This window comes from Melozone crissalis, unplaced genomic scaffold (genome assembly GCF_028551555.1).
Source record: "Melozone crissalis strain CALT ecotype California unplaced genomic scaffold, PUWL_Pcris_2 ptg000005l_1, whole genome shotgun sequence".
NCBI lineage: Eukaryota > Metazoa > Chordata > Aves > Passeriformes > Passerellidae > Melozone > Melozone crissalis.
This window is the reverse complement of record NW_026535783.1, coordinates 58,565,296-58,572,673: the sequence shown is the minus strand read 5'-3', so window position 1 is coordinate 58,572,673 and position 7,378 is coordinate 58,565,296. Positions and strand designations below refer to the sequence as shown.

The 7,378-nt window shown below is 39.7% G+C and overlaps 1 long non-coding RNA gene across 1 annotated transcript; it reads left to right on the top strand.

Annotated features, from left to right (window-relative positions):
- The first annotated feature begins 309 nt into the window (after positions 1 to 309).
- Positions 310 to 6,290, top strand: LOC128945916 (uncharacterized). Its single transcript, XR_008483903.1, has 3 exons — positions 310 to 373; positions 719 to 802; positions 3,895 to 6,290. It is a non-coding gene; the product is annotated as an uncharacterized LOC128945916 (long non-coding RNA).
- The last annotated feature ends 1,088 nt before the right edge of the window (positions 6,291 to 7,378 follow it).

The window sequence follows — 7,378 nt, the reverse complement described above, 5'->3', positions numbered from 1 at the left end:
TACTTTCTACTGTAAGGGGTGATGCGAAATCTGACTTCAAATTGTCCTCTACCCAGATACACACCATTAAAAGAATTCTACAGTTTAAGTCTTGTCTTTATTTTTCTCTGGGTGGTACTGCTTTGGCTACTTTTTAGCATCCATCTCAAGCTATACCATTCACAGTTTCAGTAAAAACTCTCACTGTGGCTCAGAGTCATTTGCATCCCCTACCTCTGCTGGCCCAACAGGCAAGCACAGTGCTGACATTGCACTTTGCACTTCCTAGCAGCCTTGTGATTTCAGTTTTATTTTTTCCTTTTTCAGGAATTTTTTTTTCAATAGTTTGGGATACTCCAATCCCTCCCAGCTCCCAATTTCTCTAGGAGCCAAGGTGAGTACACTGTCAGTAGGTACATATGGGCCTCCGGACATTTTCAACCGAAGTCCTAGCAGGGAATTGAGCTTTGAAGCTGGCAGCAGGCAGAACAGTGTGACTCACTGTGAAAGGCAGGAGCACGAGGCCAGTTTAAAATAGTTTGTTTCTCTCAAGACTGGCCCTTCCCTGAGGCCAGCTGTGGTTTCAACCTGAAAAAGACATGTGAACAGATCTGGTTCAGTTTGGAGTCTGTGTCTGCATGCTGCATGTTTATTTGCTGCTTCTCTCTCTCCCAGGCTATATGTTTTTCTATCCTTTTTCTGGATCTTTCCTTTTCCTCCATCCCCTGTTTCCTTTTAGGCCTATGCTAGGGCAAGGACAGTGCCTGTGTTCCTGGAGATGTGACCCAGCTGCATCCCAAGCCTGCATCTGGGCAAGATGAAGGTGTGTCCTCCCTCTTATCCCGGAAAGGAATTGTGCTGTGGTCTCTCAGGTGAACCCATGGGGACTCCAGCAAGGACAAGGACTGCTGTGTGGACCTAAAACCTCGCTGGCCAAAATGTTTTCTGATTATAGAAGGAAGTGGCTTCTGTATGTGTCACTGTGTCTGTTCTGAAATATTTTCCCATAGAGGCAGTGGTTGGTAGTTCAGCTGGGGTTAAGTGTTAGATTTTTTGTTTAATGAATTGGATATAACTAAAAAAAGAATCCGCTGTAAACAAGGTTGAGAAACAGTGCCTTACAGTTTGTTACTGTATCTATAGAGGTCAGTCAAGCATACCCTGGTAAAATAATAACTGTTTGGTCTGTACATAATCTTCTTGTTCTGGATTGCATCAGTGCTTGCCCACGTACAATTAAAGTACCTGACACACCACAGCTAAAATTCTGCCAAAGGCCTCTCCCAACTTTACTTTACCTGGTGTTTCACACTGATCTAACTACAAAGCGTTCAATCTGTCTCACAATCGGGATGAGTGTTTCCCATGCTGGCTGGGGTAAAACCAGTTCAGTCTGCAATGTACTTGGCTGAAACCCAGAAAGGTTTTTAGGCAATTGCACTGTAAACCATGGCATAGAGGTTAGCTTTCAGTGAAGGGCAGGGCTACAGCAAGGTGAAGGGCTTTGGAGAAGCAAGAGATGTTAATCCATAGGTAGCTTCTCTCCACTGGAGGCAGACAGTGGCTGGTAACTGGCTAAAACCTGGGCAGAGGCTCGAGGTGGAGAGAGGAAACAGTGCCTGGAGTTCTGTCAGGATTACAGAGCACAGCAAGCACACAGTGCTGTGGGTTTGGTGAGCTGAAACATCTGCCTCCCTGCATTGCTGTCCTGTGGCCAAGCATGTGAGGACTGGACAAGCTCCCCTCTCAGTGAACTACCTCACTGCCTCAAGCATGGTCCTTTAAGCCTTCAGGAGCAGACATCAGGGCTTTGGACTCCTCAGTTTTCCTGAAAATCAAGGATGCTAATAGGAGGAGAAGGGAACACATTTTTTCCCCTGTACCATCTGTTTCATGGCAAAAAGCACCCCTGTGATTGTTTGCAGATCAAGCAAGAGGGTTTATGACTCCCAATGATGTGTTAGTGTGTAGGTGCTCTGCTCAGCCTTCCCTGGACTGGTCTTAATTTCTGGCACTCTAGTAACTTCTTGCTTCTACCTGCCTGGGCCTCTAGTGGGACTGGATTAAGTGCTTATAGTTTGATTTGTGAACAGGAAAAGGATCTCCTGTGTAATGGAAGTTAAGTGTTGTAGGGCTTGGCTGAGTCAGGGCTAGCTCCAAAGTAAGTCAGTGAGATCAGTTCTTCCAGGGTCAGTAAAAAAGTGAGAAGCAAGAGAAGAATCAGGCCCACACTTTTTATGAATCTTTTCCTTTTGGCTGAATCTGTTAATGCCAGCAAAATTTGGGGTACTTCAAAAAAACAAAGCCACTATTGTCAACATTATTTTAGTGATAGCAGAAGCCAGGACAGGAGATCATCATTAAGCAATATCCTATCTTGAAAGACACTGCATAAGAAGGCAGTCATGATATTGATCCTGGCTTTCTTTCAAAACTTTAAAAATGTTATAAATGCTGATATTATCAGTGTTGTTCTATGATGTGAGGGAACAGAGAATTAGAACTGACATTTACACACTTGTACTTTGAGCAAGTCATGCTGTTGATCACATAAGGATCCAAACATTTATGTTTTATTTATAAATAAGCCAAGCCTTTTCCAATTCACTTCCTCGTAAAAAGGCAGCATTCAAACCAGAGAAATCCTTTGTGTCATGTGTACTGCTCATTATTCTGGGAAACTCTGAGATGCCTATTGTACACTGAATTCTTTGTTTCAAGCTTCCAGAGGTTCTCCTGGGATGATTCCCCACAAAGTTACTGCGGCTGTGTTTAACAAGCACTTGAAACCCAGAGCATGTACTTGTAGGAAAATGAGAATATGTAGCAGCATGTTAAGTACTATGGAAAACTGCAGCCTGGCTCGATTCTGGGGGAAGGGAATTTCTGCCATTGTCAGCAGGAAACTTCTGGAGGTCTGAAATAATAAGAGGAATAATAGAAATCTTAGGAATGTACGTACTTTTCCATTTAAGTATTGAGTACCTGTACATTTCGGAGATTCTAGAGGTTTTGGAATTCTAGATATACATATCTATTTGAGAATTGATGGCAAATAGTAGTCAAATAATGCTTGTTTTGGTGTGATACAAAATCCTGCCTGTTAAATTGCAAAGTTATTTTTGTGAACACCAAACCAGCCAGCTTCAGAAAATACCATGTAACATCCATTGTGACATTAAATTTATGCCCCTTAAGAACAAGAGGAAATACAGTGGTGTTTTCTAGAGGCTGAGTTTTATAGAGAGACCGACTGTGTGAAACACCCACAGCAGCGCAGTCCATAAAAAATTCTGACCCTTATTTCAGCATTTGTTTAGCAATTAGCCCGGAAATCACTGAGTCCTTCGTACATCCTTTTGTTCTGTCTTCAGGCAATATGCTCATCATGAGCAGAAGTGTCTGCATCTCTCCCACAGGTGTCCAGAAATCTCACTGTGCAATTTGCTGCATAGCCTCTGACCAGGTTCAGAAGCAAACACCAGTGACTACATATGACAATTGCTGTGCCTGCAGCCCTTTATTGACTCATTTTAACAGCAGGAACTGCATCATTTGTAAAGACCAGTTACTTTTCCCTCCATTTAGAATTCTCATTAAAAGTTCAGTAACTTAGAATCCATCCCTTTCACAACTTCTACAATTTCTATAAATACAGTGCATTAACACTGTATTTATAACGTGTTACATGGGGAAATTATAAGACTGTTTCTAGACTGGCAATGGAAACATTTGTCACAGTATAGCAGTGTGATTTGGGGATCAATTTGGAACATCAGCTCCAGAAAACCACCTCAACATCTTGTCAACAGATTCAACATATTTGAGCCTGATTTAATTTTCTCTTACACTACTTCATTGCCATGACTTTTGCTTTTCCATTAAGGTTCGTGCACTCATTGTTCCTTTCTGCAGTTCAACAGCAGATGCTCACATTTTTCTCCTCCTGATGATGTTTCTATGTGAAGCAAGAAACACTGAATGTTTTCAAGCACATTTCTTTGGGAACTAATTTCCACCACTGCAGAAATTAATATAGGACACTGTTCTAAAGTCTTGGGCTTTCCAAAAGTCGTTCTGCAAGGATGGAGAGTTGGGTAACAAGCTACAGTAAAGTTATGTGGTGAGTGTTTAGTTTCCTCTTCAATGAACTTTACAGTTGCTTTGCATTTTGCAGCATTACTAAAATGTACATTATAAAGAGGGAATGATGATATATAGTTTAACTTACTGTATTTAGCTGTAAATCTCTTTTGCCTGTAGAAAAAGAGATTTCTGTTAGTAAAAAGAGATCTACCCTCACACTTCATATAATGGCACATTGACCATTTTTCTGCTGAAACTTTTTATTTTTGCTGACTGTGTTTTCACACTGACAGCATAAGAATGAGGTGATGAGTTGATTTAACCGTGTCAGCTATTATCAGAATGAAATCAATGGTGCAGAAATAGTGGTTACTAACTTAATGCATAGCTGATGTTTGCATCCTAGCTTTCCTTTTAATGGCATTCAAGTACGTGGCTTCAAATTTGGATGCACTTCAGTTACAGAATTAATATTCTTATTCCCTCTGAAGAACTTCAGGCCTGTCCCTTCAAGAAAGTGCTTATGATCTTAGAGGAAAAGCTTTAAGATTATAACAGAGAGAAGGACTGACTTCAAAAGGATTTTGTACAGAGATAGGAAATAACCGTTACCCTTCCTTTCTAAAATCCTGTGTATGTTTAGTGCTAACTGTGAAATTGTTTTCCTGCAGTTAAAAGCTGACTAAAATTCCCAGTGAAATAAGTCAATAAGCACCAGAGTGTCAAATCCAAAGAAGTAAAGGTAAATATTATTTCTTCCTGTCCAGAACAGAGTATTTTGCTTCTAAGATAAGCTGCCTAGGATCTTCATTCTTATTCATAAAATTCCCTAAGGAAAACCCTTTTAAGTACACTTTCAGCTATTTAATTCAGAGGGAAACGTCATGCATAGCTTAGAGCTGATGCACATTTCCCTTGCTGGTTTCCTGCAAGTGTCTCAGTTCCTTCAGGGATCATTCAAGTCACAGCATATTCTATCGCTGCATCATTAATCACACAGATAATAAGGAAGAATATTGTATTTGAATATACCTATCTTTATCTGAATGTGAATCTCTCTGAAATGTACTTTATCACAAATTCCAAGCACTCATTGAAGTGTTTGCTACCCAGCAAGGCACTCAAGTAAGCATGCTGGGAAAAGATTTTGTTAAATTGTGTTTAACTGTGGTTGACTAAGGCCTGAATTTTTTTCTCTGAAAATGTTGTGGTACCAGTGAGTTCAGGTTGTCAGATCTGCCCCTAAACAGGTGCCTGTCATCCTTTCCAGTTTTTCTGGCTTTTAAACCAAATTCTTAAGAGTGCTGCCAGTACACTACAGAATGTTGTGATTGGAAAGAGTCCAGCAGCAATCCAGCTAATAAAAGCAGGAAGCAGGGAACATAGACACCATATATTCCTAGGCCTGCCGAGGCGTTCTTCCAGAGATTTGCTGCTGAACAGCAGGGGAGTGCGGCCAAACACTTTGATAAGTGACCTCTATGGGGAAAATTAATGTTGCTTGCAACAGGAGATAACCCCCCCTTCTTTTAAAATACAGACCATTACCATGAATTTAGCCCATTACTTTTGTAGATGTGTTTCCAGTCAGCACTTGTGTTTAGCATCCCAGCACTGAATTATTCCTCCTTTGCCTTCCTGGCATGTAAATGGAATCTGTTTCACTGCTTTTGCTGATTAGATAACAAAACAGACTCTAATGAACATTATGAAGCTAAAGGCTATTTGTCAGAGCTGGTTGAAATCTTTCCAATTAATATTTCAGCAGGGTTTAATCTAAGATCCCCTTTCATAAAATTTTTACAAACAATGCAATTCTTCAAAAGGATATATTGTGTAAGTATCCTAGCAAAAAGAAATTCTTAAGGATTTGGAAAAATGTCTAATATCTTGGGATTTTTCTTAATCTTTTTTTTCTCTTTCCAGTTCAATTTCCTCCCCATTCCTGTTAGAAAATGTGTTTAAAATATGCAACATCTTAACTGCTGATTACTGAAGGTAAAAAAAGCACACAAAGCAGTCTCTGAATTGAACCTGACAGAAACCAATGAAAACTGTTCTGCCATGTAGTTTACCTTCTTCTTTTACTTTTTTGTGCCTCAAAGGAAACAAACTATTTCAAATCAAAGCTCCTTTTTCTCCTCAAAAGAATAAGATACTGTTAAAATATAATTAATTTTCTCATGGAGAATTACAATATTTACAGAATTTTAAAGAAAATGATAAATAATAAATTCACACAGAAAAATATGTCTCTCTGCTGTTTACTGTAACTCACAAGCTCCTGACAGAAGAGGAGGCTTTGAGTGAGAGTGCAACCCTACCCTTCAAAGACAGAGATCCAGTAAACACAGGGTTATACCCAAGCCTCTGCCTGGATCCTTACCTTCATCTGTTGGCTTATGTTTTGTAAACAAAAAAGTCACATTTAGGTCTAAAAAAGTAAAAGTGTGCTAGTTAGCCTAATGCAGGTTGCAGGTTTTCCTGCAAGGAAATCTCTGAAAGTATAAGGTGTTATTAGCTGACTTTTAACAATCTCCAAAGAGAGAAATTTCATGTGTTTTCTGGAATGTGTCCCACTGCTCAATCACTCTCATTATGAGGATTTTTTGTTCCTTTAAATCCAACTGCCATTTGGATATTTGTTTTTTGCCCACTGTGCTCAGGCTGTGCACTTCTGAGAAGGTCCTACTCTGCTTTTTCTATAGCTTCACTTTTTTTAGTATTATATTAGAGCTTTGTTTTCTTCAGGATGTCATTGAAAATAATTTTCTACAATAGGAACACTTTATAGACTAATATTATTCAAACATCAAAGAATAAAATTTTGTCTGTTTCATCAATAACCCATTTTTTTAATTCATTGAAAATTTCTTGTATAAAGTTTTCTTGAGTCTTCTTTAAAAAAATTCTATTTCACTTGTTTTTCCCTCTGCCTCTCACATTTATCTGAAGCACACAGAGTGAGCTGAAATGCTCTTGTAATACTGAAGATTGCTCAGCACTAGATAAAGTTTTTAAAACCCTTGCTTTTTCATTTTGATAGCTAGAGACAATTTTTCTTCCTTGTCATCTTGGCTCATATGTTTTGGGCTTTTTACAGGACCTGTTCTACAGGGCCAATATTTGAAGCAGGCAAGAAGTGGCATGGCTTAATCACTAAACACGGACTGCTGTCCACAGCCCGTCTGCACCTTCGACACCAGTTAGGAAGCCATCTGAAGGATGACAAATCTGTCCTGGGCTGCAGAAGTGGAGGAGTCACCACTTCTAGAAGTGTTTCAAGAGGCCCCTGGATGTGGCACAAGGGTTT